The following is an 18114-nucleotide window of genomic DNA, read 5'->3' as shown; positions in this document are numbered from 1 at the left end:
AATTGTCATAGTTGTCAAAAATAAGGAAGCTGAGAAATTGTCACAGCCAAGATGAGCTTAAAAAGACACAACTAAATGCAATCTGGTAACTTAGATGAAATTTTAGAACAAAAAATGATATTAGGTCAAAACCAAGGAAATCTGAAAGAAATATGGACTTTAATAATTATCAGTATCAGTTCATTAATTTTAACAAATGCACTATACTAATATGTTAATAGCAGGACAAATGAGTTTAGGGTATATGGTAACTGTCTACTATCTACGCAATTTATTATAACCCTAAAATAGTTCTGAACAGTAAAATCTATTTTTTTAAAAAAGGCAATTATTGGATAGAGTTGTAGAAAACATATATAAAATCTAGTAAATAAAATTATGCATAACAGCCAATAAAAATATGTTGATATTATAGACATAAACATATCTAATATAAAGAGGAAAATTTTATTATCATTGCAATAGATACTAAAAAAGCATTGATCAAATTTAAAATATTATCAGAATTTAGATGGTCTAGTAATATGACTCTTCTCTCTTAACAAGTTCTAAAAGTAAAAATAAATAAATAAATAAAAATAATAATAAAGCAAATGAGCAATCTGTGCAACCCTGAGTCTCATTATAATGAAGACCAAGGAAGTATAATATCATTGTATGATCAAAATTTACAGTTGAAGTATTAGTTAATACACTCAGATACATATATTAAACGTTAGGGAATAAATTTCACTTGTTTACAGAAAAGAGCTGTCTAAATATACTAATATCAAATGAAATTATTAGTACTAATATGAGAATTACATGGCTCTTATGGATTTCCTAGGGCTGTTATAACAAAAAATCACAAACTAGGTGGCTTAAAACAAGGGAGGTGTATTATATCAAGGTCCTGGAGGCTGGAAGTTCAAAACAAAGGGTTGGGTAGGCTGTGCTTCCTTTGAAATCTCCTTAGACAACTCGTTTTTTTTTTTTTTTTTTATGATCTCACTGATATGAGGAATTCTTAATCTCAGGAAACAAACCGAGGGTTGCTGGAGTGGTGGGGGGTGGGAGGGATAGGGTGGCTGGGTGATAGACATTGGGGAGGGTATGTGCTATGGTGAGTGCTGTGAATTGTGTAAGACTGTTGAATCACAGACCTGTACCTCTGAAACAAATAATATATTATATGTTAAAAAAAAAAAAAGAAGATAGCAGGAAGGGAAGAATGAAGGGGGGGGACATTGGAGGGGGAGACGAACCATGAGAGACTATGGACTCTGAGAAACAAACTGAGGGTTCTAGAGGGGAGGGGGGTGGGGGATGGGTTAGCCCGGTGATGGGTATTAAAGAAGGCACGTACTGAATGGAGCACTGGGTGTTATACGCAAACAATGAATCATGGAACACTACATCAAAAACTAATGATGTAATGTATGGTGATTAACATAACATAATTAAAAAAAAGAAAAAAAAAGAACAACATATCTTTTTTGAGGACACAATTTAAACTTTAACAGTGGTATAAAAGAAAACAGTTTTCTTACACACCAATAACAATCAACTAAAAGCATATTTGTATGTGGATGTGTCTGTGTGTGTATATATTTATATGTATCTCCTCATATTACATTACAAGTAACTAAAACATTAGAACATATTTATATATGCATTTAAATATAATAAATTTATAAATAGGTATCAGATAATATGGAACATATACTTATATGGTATGTACTTCTATTAAAAAATATATATCATAGTGTCTCCATCACACTATAGTTCCATGACCTTAGATGATTTCAAAAATCTCTCAGTATCTCTGTTTACACAGTAGTAAAATGAGATAATAATAATATAGGCACCAAGAAGCTATAGTGACGATTAAATGTGTTGCATTTAAGAATAGGGACTAGCATAAAGTAAATTCATAATAATATTATCTAGTTAAAAATTATAAGAAATGCAAGCCCTATGTAAAGGATCATATAAAACTTTACCATGGTGCATTAGGAATAATTTATTGAATAAATATTCCCAGCTGGGAAAAACATTGTAAAGACAAACATTTCCCTTAATTATAGATTAATGCAAACTCAATTAAAACCCAATTTCTATTTATGGAAGAACCTGATAATGATAACCACCTGTCATTTGACACAAAACTGTGTAAGAATTATGAAGAAATTTTTGAAAAATAAAGATAATAAGGAAAGAGGAGTATTATAAGATATAAAAACGTGATTTTAAAAAACTATATTAATTAAATAGCATGATAATGGTGTATGAATTTATTAGACTTTTGTACTTAAGTTTCATTTGGATCAGTGGATGAAGAATTATTTATTTAATACTGCTTCTGAGAATATCAATTATATATTAAATATCATACTTTGAATTTATATTCAATATGAAAATGATATTTAGATGAATATGACAGCTAATTGGGAAAAAAAACTAATAAATCAAAGGCAAATACTTATTAAATTCTCATGGTAGGAAAATATATATTAGTTTAAAATATTTACCCAGGAATTGCAACCTCTGTAAATTTAAAAAGGGGAAAAAAAAAACTTTTGAATAAAATATTTACGGAACTTTAAGAGAAAATAACTGGAAGTAATGTAAATACCTAATAATGAAGAAAAGTTTAAATAAACATAGTACATTAATATAATTGAATTACACTGAATATTATGTAACCATTGAAATATATTTTGTGAAATAATGAGTGAACAAAAGCACCTTCCTAACAATTGTAAGTGAATTATGAGGATTAAATTAATGTATTCAGTTTGCCCTCTATTTTTCAAGTAAATAAATGTTTGATAGAAATATATAAACAAATGTAATTATTTTAATTTATTATATAATAAACTCATCATTCACACAATCCTAACAAAAAATTAGGGCTATTTTTTGAAATTTAACATAAGCAATAAAACTTTATCAGTTCAAGAACCCTTTCACTGATATACCGCAATTCATATTCATCTCTACCTAATGAGATTGAATGGTTCTTTCTGGCAGCATCCTGAAGGCAATCTGCCCCATCTCTTTTAAAGGGTAATATTTTTCGTCCACTAAAGCACAGGTTTACTATCTGACTAAACACGCCATTTCAAATTATATCAATTTAAACATTTCTTTATAAAGTCCCAATACTTTGTAGAAATATCTGACAAGTGTAGACAGAACCCCTTCATTGTACATTCAATATTTTACACTGTATTACATTGGAGAGCAATTTGTGTCTGTCCCTCAGCGTTGAATCCTCCGGATAAAAGTCAGTTCAGAGGCAAGTCCCATGAACTCAGTATCAATCTCCAACTATTGAGGTTCATCCAGATTCTACATACTGGCACTTATTCTTAATAATGAACAATTACTAATGAAAAATAAATATAGGAAAGTCTGCAGAATTTAACAAACTTGAAATAAATGTAAGATTTGACAGATGGCTCATGTCCTTAATATACTACTTGTTTACTGTGGGAGGAAAAAATCCAAGAACACAAATTATGTGAAATGTGATATACACTGGAATATTAAATCAAGAAAGCAATACTAGTATAGAAGGTATCAAAATATAAATTAATAAAATAGTATATAGGTAAGAAAAATAATAACATGCCTAATTTAAATTATTTCTAAAGATCATGTACTCTCAGATCAGGAAAAGTATGACAATACTGCCACTTGAAACATAATTAAAAACACATACTATGCTTAAGCAGTACTTGTATCAAGCCATGTAGAGAAGAGTCTTCAAATATTTGCTATTACCAAAATGGAAAATAATTTATGGGGTCTAATTCAGAAGAGAAGTGAAGGAATTAATTTTCTAGGTATAACTGAAAATACTATTTACTGAACTAAAATTTTAGAGAGAAATGAAAGGGGTCAAAGGAAAAAGAAGGATAAGTAATACCTTAGACATTTTAAAGTACTTTTTCACAATTCAAATTCACAATTCAAATCTCTTCCCACAAACTATTAGTTTGCTATTACTTGTTAGTGACCTTAGGCAAATAATTTTTCAATGTCTATTTATTCATCTATAATAACATTTCTAAACCTTGGCATTTCGGACCACACAGTTTTTTATTTTAACGGGCTGTTCTGGGGGCGCCTGGGTGGCTCAGTTGGTTACGTGGCTGTCTTCGGCTCAGGTCATGATCTCAGATTCCTGGGATCAAGCCCCACATGAGGCTCCCTGCCCAGCAGGGAGTCTGCTTCTCCCTCTCTCTGCCCCTCTCCCTGCTTGTGTGCTCTCTTTCTCATTCTCTCTCTCTCTCTCTCAAATAAATAAATAAAATCTTTTAAAAAAAGAAGGGGTTGTTCTGTACATTGTATGATATTTACCAGCATCCCTGGTCTCTACCTACCAGATACCAGAGCATACCTCTCTGTTTATCATTCTATTATGTAGATTCTCCATTACAACAGTCATATAGCAATTTTCACATAATATAAAGGTCATATTGTAAGGTATTTTTAGAGAATTAGCAATATTAATCTGGAAAAATAGATACACAAAGTATACAATGCTTACACTTAGAAATATAACATTATCTCCATTATATTTCACTCCACATAAAATTGTACTCGGGAAAGGAAACAAGTTTCTCAGTCTTGTGATATATATCAAATGCATTTTTATTCAACATTAAATATTGAAAATGATCCAACATTTTCCTGCATTTAAAATTATCTATTAAATACAACTGGTAGATTTCTTCTATTAATTTTTCAAAGATTAAAAAAATAATTACATGGCAGTTTCAGTTATTCCTTATCTGGGTGGTTTAGTTTTCTTTCTAGTATTTTGTGCTGTTTCTAGAATATTGTGTGTTTTTTTTTTCTCAATTGCTAACATTTTTCACTCTGTTTAATGGTTCTCTGTATCTGCTTTCTAAGTGATATTTACTAAAATGCTGTATTATTCTCCATATCTGTGCAGAGTACATTTATCCTTAATTATTTTATAATTCTTTCCTGCAATTACATTGGATGCTCTTTATTATTAGAGATTGCTTTTTGTAGTAGGACATTCTTCTCACTTTTAATTATGTTGTCTCTCTTAGAAGCAATTTTACCCTCCCCCAACAGTTGGAAAACTTGTTCTCAGTGTACCATATGGTCGTCACAAAATTTTTTTATTTCTTCACATTTGATTAATATTCGTGCAGTGTTATGATTAGTAAACACATTACCTTCTGTCATGTTGTAAGTTTAAATTATTGACCTCTAAGCAAACATCTATGAAAGTCATTTTATCTTTTTTTTCAATATAAAATAAACAGCTTTCTTGAGGAAATGCATATTTTCCCTGTATGTTTCCAAAAATAAAGCAGTTATTTTGGAGGCATTTTAATTTCAACATCCAGCATTAACATTTATGAAGCTATATTAGTAAAGAATTCAGATCCAAAATAAGAACTTAGCTCTTTCTTTCATTAAATCTTTGGTATTCTTGACTTTAATCATGGAGACATTTTATTGATATATATATCTCCAGTATATACATATATATGTCATATTCTATATGTTATATAACAATGCTATAATATGCTTTTATATATATAAATAATATTCCATAATTATTTTATTTAAAAATCTCAACTATTCTGTGTGATTTATTGCTACAGAATACCAACTCTCTTTCTTTCACCCTGCCCCGACCCTTTCTTTTACATGCTTGTACACACACACACACTCACACACCATTGCTTATTTTGAGGACCCATTTTTTTTGTTATACAAGACTGCATTGTCTGATTTTTTTTTACAAGTATGACTTATGTTGTAATCAGAAAACATTACCTTAGATAAATATGTGAAACATTTTGTTTAACCTAAACTAGTTTAATCTCATCTGGGAATTTATTGGTTGACACAACAGGAAGTCTACATACACTCTGTAACTTCAGAAATGGCTAGATTTAATGTCATAAACAATGGGTCTGAACCCTGCTTTTGTCTCTTAGCTTATTTTTCCTCTCTGATAATTTGATTTTCATGCAGTCTCTTCCCACACGTTGTCAAAAGTGGCTTAACCACAGTTCTTGGTTCACATTTTCCTAATACCTAGTGACTGCAGAAAATAGCTAAAAGTGCATTTTTCTCCATAATATCACTACATTCCTGGAGAGGAAACTGATCGTCCAGATTTGGGTTATGTTTCCATTTCTGAGTTAATAATTCCTGAGTTTACAATTCCTGAGACGTGTAATGATCTGGTTAAGCAGGGGCGAACTGTGGGTGCATCTCTTATGTGGACAAGCTAGGAAAAAAGACAGACCACCTGATCACATGGATTTTTTTTATCAGAAAGTAAAAGAATGCTAAATAGATGAAAATAGGAGATGTCTCTTCCATGTGCAGTAAGTTTTGGTCTGGCACAAATGCCTAAACTGTTAACCTCATGAGGGCAGTGTCCATTGAATGAATTGTTGAACAGGTATTTTGACAAAATGAATCTTTGTTAATAAAATAAATATATCCGGATGTGTTTTGTCACACTAATATGCCTCTGTCATACTCTATATAATAGGAATTCTAGCAGAGGACAATGTTGGCAAGCATCTTCTCAGATATCTAAGGATACTCAGAATTCATAGGAACTTCCATCGTCCACAGAATTAACCAAACTATCCTCATTCTCGGTCTCATATACTCGGTCCTGCAAACCTGTGGTACTCAATGGAACTGACGACAAATAGAAGAGCTTCACCATACTAATGATATCTTACCACTCCTTGGAATCCTTAAAGCTCAAATGTATGATACTGTTTTGTGTTAATCATGTGTAAGTTTGATACTCTGAATGCAAAACCATGGATCTTTCTTGCAAAGTGTTCAGAAATATATCAAGGTGGATTTAACAAAGAATTTAATACCTAAGACTATTTACATGTTTGTTGAATGAATGAATAAATGAAGGAATATAAAATAAAATTTCAATGAGCTATATATGAATTAGACTGAAAGACCTGGTTTCTTTAAAAATTAAGCAGAAATCCCTTTGGTTTTGATACTTTGTGAAGCTAAAATAAACATATTAATCACTTTCTAAACTAAAATGTATTAAGTACTTTCTGTTTAGTAATCAGGGATTAAATAATGAAATTGAATCTCCCTGATGTTTGTAGAACTTTTCTGTGCTCATTAACATGAGTCTGAGAATCTGTGATTATCATCCACAATTTACAAGTAAATGTGGAAGATTTTGGACGTTGTGTAGCTCATGCAGTAAATATACACTGTAGAGATCACACTCCCTTAAACAGCCGATTTTATCAATTTTAAAAATTCTTATAATCTAAGTAATTTAATCCATTCATTTATTTTACCTGAATGTCTTTAAATCAGCTGCTGGGTGGGACTTCTAGTGTAAAATGTAGCTTGAATTCAAAAAAGTATTTAGAGTCCCTAAAAAAGCATACATATAAAAAGCATATATAAGAATAGGAGAACTCTGAATAGTACAGGAGAAGGATTAGCTACCATATAACTCTAATTATAACATAATAAACTGGATAGCATTCAATAAAATATTATGGTAATTAACTGAATCCTACATTTGTGTATATAAATAGAATCTGCACTTTAGACAAGCAAAGTAATTAGTGTCTTCTACTTGAAACTGATTAATCTCTTTTGAAACTGAAGAGAGTTCAGAAGAGACCAAAGTATTTAATGCATTTTTAAAATAAACTAAAGAATATTTTTTAGATTAATGAAAAGATATAATACAAAGGAACTTTAACTGTGCAACAAAAAGGGCCAGTATTAAAAGCAGGCATGAAACAGATCAGAAAGAAAAATCTCACTTCAGAAATGTAACAATTAGATTTTAAAATGGGAGTAAATTACTGCACTGTGATTGAATGGAAGGAAAATCAACAAACCAGAAAAAGCACAGGGTTAAATGTTAGGGGTGAAGAAGACTTGTCCTTAATTAATAATGTCATTCAAGGTTGCAGACATACATGAAATTTGGGTTAAAAAGTGTTAGAATTAATTTTGCATGACAGCCAATGCTTGAGAAGTCTGGAACAACCTAAGGCATTCTAGTCTAGAAGTGAGGCTGTGACCAAGATCCTGCTGGGTCCAGAGCTCCTGAGAAGCTAATGAGTTGACAACACCCATTAATGTTCACACAAAGATGCCCTCTGATAAATGTAATTTATGCCGGATATACATTTCCAGATTAGGTATGAAAGATGAATGAAAAAAATTCCCACAAATTTCTGATGTCTTAAAAATCCAATTTAAAATTTCTTCAGTTGAAGATTTTCCTAACTTTTTAATGCTAGGTAATATTTGCTTTTTTTTTTTTCCATTGTTAGCATTTATCTTTAAATTAATGACTAAAGCCCTTAAATATGTCCTAAGGGTCAAACATCCTTCTAATTTTGATTTTTATTCTTCTTGCTATTAAATGCCAGATTTATATTTGCCTCAACTCTGTAATTACTGCTTTCTCTCTCTAAGGAGCTTTTAAAACTCAGAGCCTTGGACCTTTTTTTTTATTAGAATTTAATAGAACAATAGCTCAGGAGGTTTTTTGTTTTGTTATTTTTTTTTTTTATATCTTACAGGTCTTTAATTGTAAGGACAGAGAAAATTCCTCAGAATTTAATGAAATGCTTATTACTTAGAAAGGGGCATGAGGGGGAATAAATTTTATATTGTTATTAACATAATTAATTTCTTGGCTAATCTTTGAAAGTTTGAATAAAGTATCTCCATAATTTAACATTTATTTCCATTGGATGATGCAATGAATAATATATTATGCTTTATTAACTAGATATCTTTTAATAGGGATAAAAATGAGCAAGAACTAGAGAACAAGGTTTATCCATAGAGTTGATTATAGAAAAATAAAAATAACTTTCACATAGAAAAATGGTATAAATAATTCAATTAATATTGTTAATAGTCATATCTAAGACATGCCAGGTTTTTTTTTTTTTTATGATTTTATTTCTTTGAGAGAGAGAGACAGCAGGGTGAGGGACAGAAGGAGAGGGACAAAGAGACTCAGTGCTGAGCAGGGAGCCCCATGCAGGGCTCAATCCCAGGACCCAGGGATCATGACCTGAGCTGAAACCAAGAGTCAGACGCTTAACTGACTGAGCCACCCAAGTGCCCCTAGAAATACCAGAGGTTTTTTAATTATTGTTTTTTCTGAGCTTAAAGGCATCACACCAAATTTTATTTCTTTTTATGTCCTTTTGTAAATGCTTCAGTCTATAGCAAAAAGTTACATAATATCTTTCTTTACAAAGCATGATATCTGATACATTGTGGGAAATGTGGCTATAAAATCTGTACTAGACCAAGTAAATTATAGTATTTGATATTCTCTCCTCTTGTAGTCAACCACTTAGCCCAGCAATTTTCAGGGTACTTTATTAACTTTAAAGGGTTGAGTGAAGAGTTCTAAGATTGCTGCTTGATTGGTACAGATAAGGGCTGTTACTGGCAGTATTTAGAATATTACAGGTTTTCCCCTCTGCAGATAGGAAAGCCATCACCTTAAGTTATTGGGAAAAAAGGAGCTCACTAAAGCAGTAGAGAACATATTGTAATATTTCTCAGATGTACTATATTCTTCTACATCTACAGTATGATATATGCCATTTAAGACTTTTACCATCCTTGTTGATTTTAGTTAGGAACTTTATGGGGACATGAAATAGTAACACTATTCCAAATGGCTAAAATGTACAAAAAGTGTCATTCCAGTACATCCCATCGTTCATTCCATGGAAAGAAAAATATCTCTTAGCTCCTGGTTTATCCTTCCTGTGTTTCTTCTTACACAAATAAACGATATGTGTATTTTTTAAATTCTCTTTTTCTATAAAGAGTGCTATATTGAAGATGCTCTTTTACACTTCACCTTTTTCACTAAACAATATATCCCTTGGAATTCATTCCACTTTACTTTATGAAGATCTTATTTATTTTTTCAAGTTTTTCAAATATTTTTTCCACTTTTTTATATTAACACAGAGTAAAATTATGATTTTTCATGTACAATTATTTGATTTTAATATATGTATAAATTTGTGTAACCTTTAATAATAACACATATAATACATACATAATACATATAATACATACATATACAAATAAACCCCAAATCTCCCTTGTGCTAACACTTTAGTCACAACCTCTCCCATCTCTAACCCTGGTAACCACTGATCTCTTCTCCCTAACTATAGTTTGGTCTTTTTGAGGACGTCATATCAATGCAAATATAGTTTTTAACAATTTAAAGCTAGTTTCTATCACTCGGTGTAATACATTTAAAATTTATCAAAATTATTTATGTACATTAAGTTTATTCATTTTTATTTCTGATTAGTATTCTGTTATATGGGTGTGCCAGGGTTTATTGATCCATTCACCTACTGAAGAACATCTGTGTTGTTTACAGGTTTTGGTGATTATGAAAAAAGCAGCTGTAAACACCTGTGCACAGGTATTTGTGTAAAGATAGGTTTTCATTTTTCTAGAGCAAATACATATGAGTAGAATTTCTGAGAAATACAATTAGTATAAGTTTAGCTATATAAAAAACTGTCACAACATTGTCCAAAGTAGCTGTACCATTTTGCATACCCACCACCAATTTATGCAAGGCCCATTTGCTCTGCATCCTCACCCACACTGGGTATTATTAGCATTTTTCATGTTAACCATTCTAATAGGTGTGGAATGATATCTCATTATGGTTGTAATTTGTGTTTCCCTAATAGCTCAGAATATTATTGAACTTGTTTCATATGCCTAATTGCTTTCTGTATATCCTATTTGATGAAGTACCTCAAGCTTTTGATTTTTTTTTTTTAATTGGGTCATTTGTTTTCTTACTATTGATTTTTGAGAGTTCTTTATATATTCTGGAAAAAAGCCTTTTTCAGATATGTTATCTGCAAATATTTCCTTCCAATTTGCAGCTTTTTTTTTTTTTTCATTCTCTTAGTATCTATTTTCTCTTATTTTTTACGGCATTTTTGGCATGGATTTTATTTCTATTAAGTAAAATTTGTCAATCTTTTCTTTTATGCATCTACATTTTTATTAATAGTTAGAAAGCATTTCCACACAGTCAAACTAAGGAGGACTTCACCTATTTTTTCTTCTAAGGCTTATATGATTTTATGTTTTTGTATTTACAGTCTTGAACTCTTTGATGTTTATCCTTTTATATGGTGTGAGATTTGGATCTAATTTTATCCTTCGTCAATGGCTAGCCAATTATTCCAATAATGTTATTTAAAAAGCCTTTGCTTCCCAAAAGATATGAGATGCTATCCTTATCTCATACTAAGCTTTCATATTTTTTAGTGTAATTCTGGACATCTATTTCCCTGGTTAGCATGTCTATTCATGCATCAAAACCATGCTGTTTTAATTATGAAGGGTCTGTATTTTAATCCCTTTTAGGTTTATTCTTTTCCAAAGATTTTCTTTTTTAAAATTGGTTTTATGTCCATCTTTGCATGTTTATTTTTCCATGTACATTTCAGTGTCAATTTATTTATTCTGATAAAAGGTTTTTGGTTCTCCAATTATTAGTGACTTTCTATGTTCTCCTGCATCATTTTTAAGTTTTACTTTATAAAGATTGTTATTGCATTATTTGATTCACTATTATTTATAATTTTTATATTTTCATTATAAATTTTGGCTTATGCCCATAGATCATGTCCATATTTTCATGTTTAATGGTTTTAGCTTTGTATCCACTTTGATATCAATATAACTACTCTTGGTTTGTTATGGCTACGATTTGGTTGATATACATTTGTGCATTTTTTCATTTTTAGCTTTTTGGGAAAAAAATTTTAAATGTGGATATTATAAGCTATATAGTCATTTCTTTGTGAAGCAAATTAAGATGTTTTTAATAGATGAATTAGATCTAGTCACATTTATTGGTGTGATATATTTGTCTCAATTATTATATTAGTTTTATATAGCTGTTACATGCATTTCATTACATTTGATACTTATTTAGGTAACATGTTTCTTTGTTTTTTTATTCACTAAATTCGTCTTGATGCTTAGGCAGATTTGTACTTTTGTTCTATTGGTTACCTTTGTATGAAAACATTACCCTGTTTTCTTATTTAATCTTTTACTAACTTTTTTGTTGACTTATAATGGTATACTATCTTTTTAATATGGAACACTTCATGAATTTGCATGTCATCCTTGCACAGGGGCCATGCTAATCTTCTCTGTATCGTTTCAATTTTAGTATATGTGCTGCTGAAGTGAGCACTATAATGGAATGCTTAAATGGTGTATCTAATGCTAGTACCAACATCAATAAACATATGCTAATTTTCTCTTCCTGTTTCCTTTCATTTTTTTTGTTGCAGTATATTGTCAGACACAAATTACATACATCATATAACGTATTTTATTCCACCCTCATCCATACATTCCTTTTAGTCTTCAATCTAGAATTAAGTATATAAAATGTCTACCATCACTCCTTTTGTTGTCATTGCCCCTACTGTCTCTTGGTTGGATGAAATTCATCTTCTAATAGATTCCTCAGGAAGGGCTCATAGGTACACAGCTCCTTGAGCTCTTGCATATTTTTTTGAGCTCTTGCGTATTTAACCCTTTCATGTAACCTTGGTAGAAACAGTTTTGCTATTTATCTTTGTTCACAATTACATCTGAGTATTCTGAAAATGTTGATCTCTTTCTCAAATTGTTCTTATTCTCCATAAATACATGTGATGGAGCATGGCCAATACCTTGGTGGAATGTGCTATTTATTTTTTCACTTACAGGAAAGTTGAATTGAAGATGGCCTCTTATATTTATCCTAAGAGCATGGATATTTATAGTTTTATTTTTCTTTCTTTCTCTTCTCTTTTTTTTTTTTTTTTTGGAGGGGTGGGAAGAACATGTTGTAAGATTTATATTCACCACCATTACCTCAGTCATATATTACCATTACAACAATAAAGAAAATATGTAAATGACATTATTTTGCTACCAAATATGGAGATAAATATAAAATTCCTAGGTCATTGTCAAATTAGCAGAGTATATTGCATTGTGGCATGCTGGAGATAGTGACACCACTGTTTGTTTCTTTTTGCTTATGCAGCAATAAGGGCAATGCATCCCAAGTAGTTGAGCTTAATGAATGTTTATTGACTGAATAAATCCTAGCTGCTGCTGCATAATTAGTCAAAGGCATAATCCTAGGGTTTATTCATGTAAAATCAATCCACAACACCAGAAATGATATTTGGAAAATGTTCTTTTTCTTGGCTGTGTAATTTTAGATGTGTGCCAAAAACCTAACAGTCACTGAGAAAAGGGAATCATGGAAGTCCAATGGCTAATTTTGTTCTCAGTTTGTGCTATATACAGGTAAGGCTCTTTATTACAGCTATGCATAAGCCTTCATTATCCACCTAACTGCTTTGAGGCAGCCTTCCTCAAGGTGGACTACTCCAAATCTCAAAGGAGTGGAAGGACCACTTTAAAGTAAAGCAATAACTCTATCATTTTGCTCTTTCAAAGCCTTGCTACTCAGTAAAGAATGATGTTCAGATGAGAAGCATCAATATCACTGAAGAATTTATCAAAATCACAAAATTTCAGGTCACTTCCCAGACCTACTAAATTTTAATCTTTATTTTACTAAAACCCCAGGTAATTTATATGCTCAATAAAGTTTGAGAATGCCCTGAAAAAAAAAAAAACCTCTAATAAAAGATAAAGGGATGGGGCGCCTGGGTGGCTCAGATGGTTAAGCGTCTGCCTTCGGCTCAGGTCATGATCTCAGGGTCCTGGGATCGAGCCCCGCATTGGGCTCCCTGCTTCTCTCTCTCCCTCTACTACTCCTCCCTGCTTGTACTCTCTCACTCTCTCTGTCAAATAAATAAATAAAATCTTTAAAAAAAAAAAAAAAGATAAAGGGATGCCTGGGTGGCTCGGTTAGTTGGGCGTCCGACTCTTGATTTTGGCTCAGGTCATGATCTCAAGGTCCTGGAATTGAGCTCCATGTCAGGCTCCACATTCGGCAGACACTCTGCTAGAGATTCTCTCCCTCTGTCACTCCCCCCACTCACTCTCTCTCTCTGTCCCTCTCTCTAAAATAAATAAATAAATCTATAAAAAAATATAAAGAAGGAAGAAATCAGGGTTGTTTACAACAGAGTTGAATCTAGTCACAGTATATTCAACCAACATCAAGCAAAAGGATGAAAGGGTTAAAGTAGAGCACATTTAGACACTAATTGCAGACTCAAAAGTCAAAGCAGCTGAAAAAGGGACAAGTTTTTCCATATCTAGATATCTTTTCCTAGCATCTATAATTATACATTTGCTTGAGATTCTTAGGTCTATAGAAGACAGAGATTTTCATTCTGGACCTACAAATAGCAAGCTATACAAACTTGAAAAAAATTAGTCTCTGAGCATCAATTTTCTTATATGTGAAATAACATGGTTGGCTAACTATTATTAGTTTGGCAATGTGAATTTTGTCCTTTACAAAAAAGAAAAATCTACTAACTCATACCATATTAGAAATGATGAAGTTCTTCCTTTTTCCCCTTATTCCTTCTTTCCATGTCTAGGAAAGAAGTCTCAAGGGCAGTGAACATCTCATTTATTTTTAAATCTTCAGAATCAAGCATAATAATGGCTCATGGAGAGTTCTCCAATGATGTTGGGTGATCAAATTGACACCACACAATCACTAATGTTGGAGAATTCAGGCATTTCTTACTCAGTAGATATCTGGTGACCTCTTTTAATGATAACTTTTTTCCCAGGTGTTAATTCAATTCTGGATGTTTACTAAAAGTTTACAACAAGCTAAGATGTAAAAGATATTGTTCTAGCTTAAGACTATTAACATACAACCCATTCTGTTAATTTTTGTTTTCTTTTGAGAATATTTCATTTTGTACAAATGTACAACAAATGTCTTCAATGAAAAATGTTTACAAAAGACATGAATTTGCTGTTATGCTACTTGTCTATATTTAGGCATAAATGCAAATATTGTTCCATAGATAATTAATTTGTTAAAATTTAACTATGATAAAAAATAAACATTAGTAAATGAAATCACTACATAAATAAAAATATAAATATTTCAGATGCTAATTATTGACTTCCCTACAAATACTTGTTAGTATAGATTGTTTCTTTCTAAAATGTGGACTAGATGCATATAGAATGATAAGTATCTTAGGTCCTATAGTCACACTTGAAGTGTTATACTGATACATATCAAAGAAGCAAAGTATTTTAACTTATATGTACATGCATCTGTATTGATATTTCAGGATGATCTGTAAAATGCCTAATTTTATTACAATAGTGATACAGCTACTAACCCATAAAAATTTAATATAATGAGCTGTAAGGTAATCAAATGAAATAGCTTAGAATCACTAATTATCCTGTTGTGGTTGTAGGCTTGAGGTCCATCTGCTTCTTAATATCCTGAAAATGGGCAAAAATATGGAAGTGCCTTTATTTGACATTAAAAATATCAGATTTCATTTTCAACATAAAAATAGGACACTCAGAATAAAGGGTATATTTGTTAGTTTTATTATTAGAAAAAAAATGAAAGTACTAAAATAAACTTTTTCTCCAACTTTGCAATTCATACCAATGTGTCTAGTAGTAGGACTGAATTTTGATGCCCTCAAACAGACATAACCAGAAATTCTAATTAGGAAAAAAGAAGAAAATTTGGATGTTTCATTAATAATTAGAATGTACTCTTACAATATAACCAGAATCAGAGTTCAAAAATAATTCGTATTTTAATTAACTTCTTAAATATTTGCATGCAAGTCTAGCACAACTTGATCTTCAAAGACATACTGCCTCAGTATTCTCTAAATATTACTGTGGAGAGGTTTAATAAGTTTATGGTTATTATAAGGCTGGAAGTTATAGTTAATTACCTTTTCTCTCTTGCAACCCATTAATAGTCTTCATGAAAATAAATCAGCCCTTTTCCATATGCATGCATTATCACCAAGCCCAGCGATTCATTGATTACAAGGATAGAATTGAAAAGATAAGAACTAAACCTCACATTAGAGATACAAACCTCTCTCCTACCTCCACTTCCCACCCCTTATGCCTGAATGTTATACTAGGTTAAAAGTTAAAACTTTAAGGGATTTTTTGTTGTTTTGTTCTCATTCTGAATGCTCACAAATGGGGATAGTAAGATTTAAAAATTACGTTTTAGCAACACCTCTTTTAATTTTTTGCTACATTTTTGTAAGCCGTGGAAGAAAAATCTTTATGATTTCACCAAGATTCAAATGCATTTCTCCTTGCCTTCAGCATTTCACCATAGCTGCTACACTATTTGTTTCTTTTGACTGCTTTATTATTTCACTTTCTCTTGGCTAACTTAATGTTTGTGCATGCACATGCTTATGTGTTTGTGCCTAAACAAAAAAATAATCAAAGGATGAAGATCAAGATTCAGTTGCTCAAATTACTGCTCATCCGAAGTTAGAAAGTAATAGACAACATTTCCATCTCTAAATGTGTTGTGGAATTCCCACAGAGATGTGAAGAAAATGATGCACATTTGTAAAGGCAATGAAGAGATCTGATGCAGCTAGAACAACAAAATCATTCTAATTAAAGACATGAAAAGGAACAGGATCATTTTTTGTTGTCCTCTTAAAAAAAAATATGCCTCCACAAAGAAAACAAAAACATTAATTTGAAAAGATATATGCACCCCTATGTTTACTGCAGCATTATTTATAACAGCCAAGATATGAAAGCAACCTAAGAGCCCATCAAGAGATGAATGGATAAAGAAAATGTGGAATTTTTCTCAGTCATTAAAAAAGAATGAGATCTTGCCATCTGTGACAGCATGGATGGACCTAGAGAATATCATGGTAAGTGAAGTAAGTCAGAAACAGAAAGACAAATATATGACTTCACTTATATGTGAAATCTAAAAAACAAACAAATGATCAAACAAAGAATGGACTCTTAATTACAAGGAACAAACTGGTGGTTGCCAAAGAAGAGGTGGATAGGGGAATGGGCAAAATAGATAAAGAGGATTAAGAAGTAAAAACTCCCATTTATATAATAAATAAGTCACAAAGATGAAAAGTAAAGCACAGGGAATATAGTCAATAATATTACAATAATGTTGTATGGTGACAAATGGTGACTACACTTCCTGTGAAGAGAACTTTCAAAACAATATGTTGTACACATGAAACTAATATAATATTGTATGTTAATTACACTAAGAAAAGAATATGGCCCATCCTGTGATGGTATAATTAGCTCAAACTTTGATTCATTTTTTTTTACATGATTCCATTTATATAACATTCTTCAAAATCAAAGAAATGGTGAACAGATTGCTAGTTGCCAGAGGGCAGAGGGTGGGGGGAGTGGGGAGGCAAAGGGTGTTGTCATAAAAGGATAATAGGAGGAATCCTTGTAGTGACAGACATGTTCTGTAAATGGACTGTATCGTTTTCTTATGCGTGGCTTGAAACAAGGTGTAAGAGAATTTGTAACCTCCTGCTTCAAGTTTATTGGAATGACCTTGTGGTTAAATCTAGATCTTTGCTAAAGGAAAGTTATGAACTAAAAGACTATGAAACTAAATATTATATGGAGACTGTCCTTTTAAAAAAAAAGATTTTATTTATTTGAGAGAGACAGAGTGTGAGTGAGTGGGGGAGAAGGAGGGGAAGAGGGAGAGAGAGAAAATCTCAAGCAGACTCTGCACTGAGCATGGAACCTAACACGGGGCTTGATCTCATGACCCTGAGATCATGACCTCAGCCTAAATCAAGAGTCAGATACTTGGGGCGCCTGGGTGGCTCAGTTGGTTAAGCAACTGCCTTCGGCTCAGGTCATGATCCTGGAGTCCCGGGATCGAGTCCCGCATCGGACTCCCTGCTCAGTGGGGAGTCTGCTTCTCCCTCTGATCCTCCCCCTCTCATGCTCTCTGTCTCCCATTCTCTCTCTCAGATAAATAAATAAATAATCTTTAAAAAAAAAAAAAAAAAAAGAGTCAGATACTTAACCAACTAAGCCACCCAGGTG

At 31.8% G+C, this 18114-nt stretch overlaps 1 non-coding gene across 1 annotated transcript; it reads right to left on the bottom strand.

The window, feature by feature from the left end:
* Positions 1-12185: 12185 nt before the first annotated feature.
* LOC118547957 (U6 spliceosomal RNA) lies at positions 12186-12292 on the bottom strand. The gene has a single exon (XR_004923363.1). It is a non-coding gene; the product is annotated as a U6 spliceosomal RNA (small nuclear RNA).
* Positions 12293-18114: the final 5822 nt, after the last annotated feature.

The sequence above is a fragment of the Halichoerus grypus genome, chromosome 2 (assembly GCF_964656455.1).
Source record: "Halichoerus grypus chromosome 2, mHalGry1.hap1.1, whole genome shotgun sequence".
Classification (NCBI taxonomy): domain Eukaryota; kingdom Metazoa; phylum Chordata; class Mammalia; order Carnivora; family Phocidae; genus Halichoerus; species Halichoerus grypus.
The sequence above is the reverse complement of the archived record's forward strand: the minus strand, read 5'-3'. Positions and strand labels throughout refer to the sequence as shown.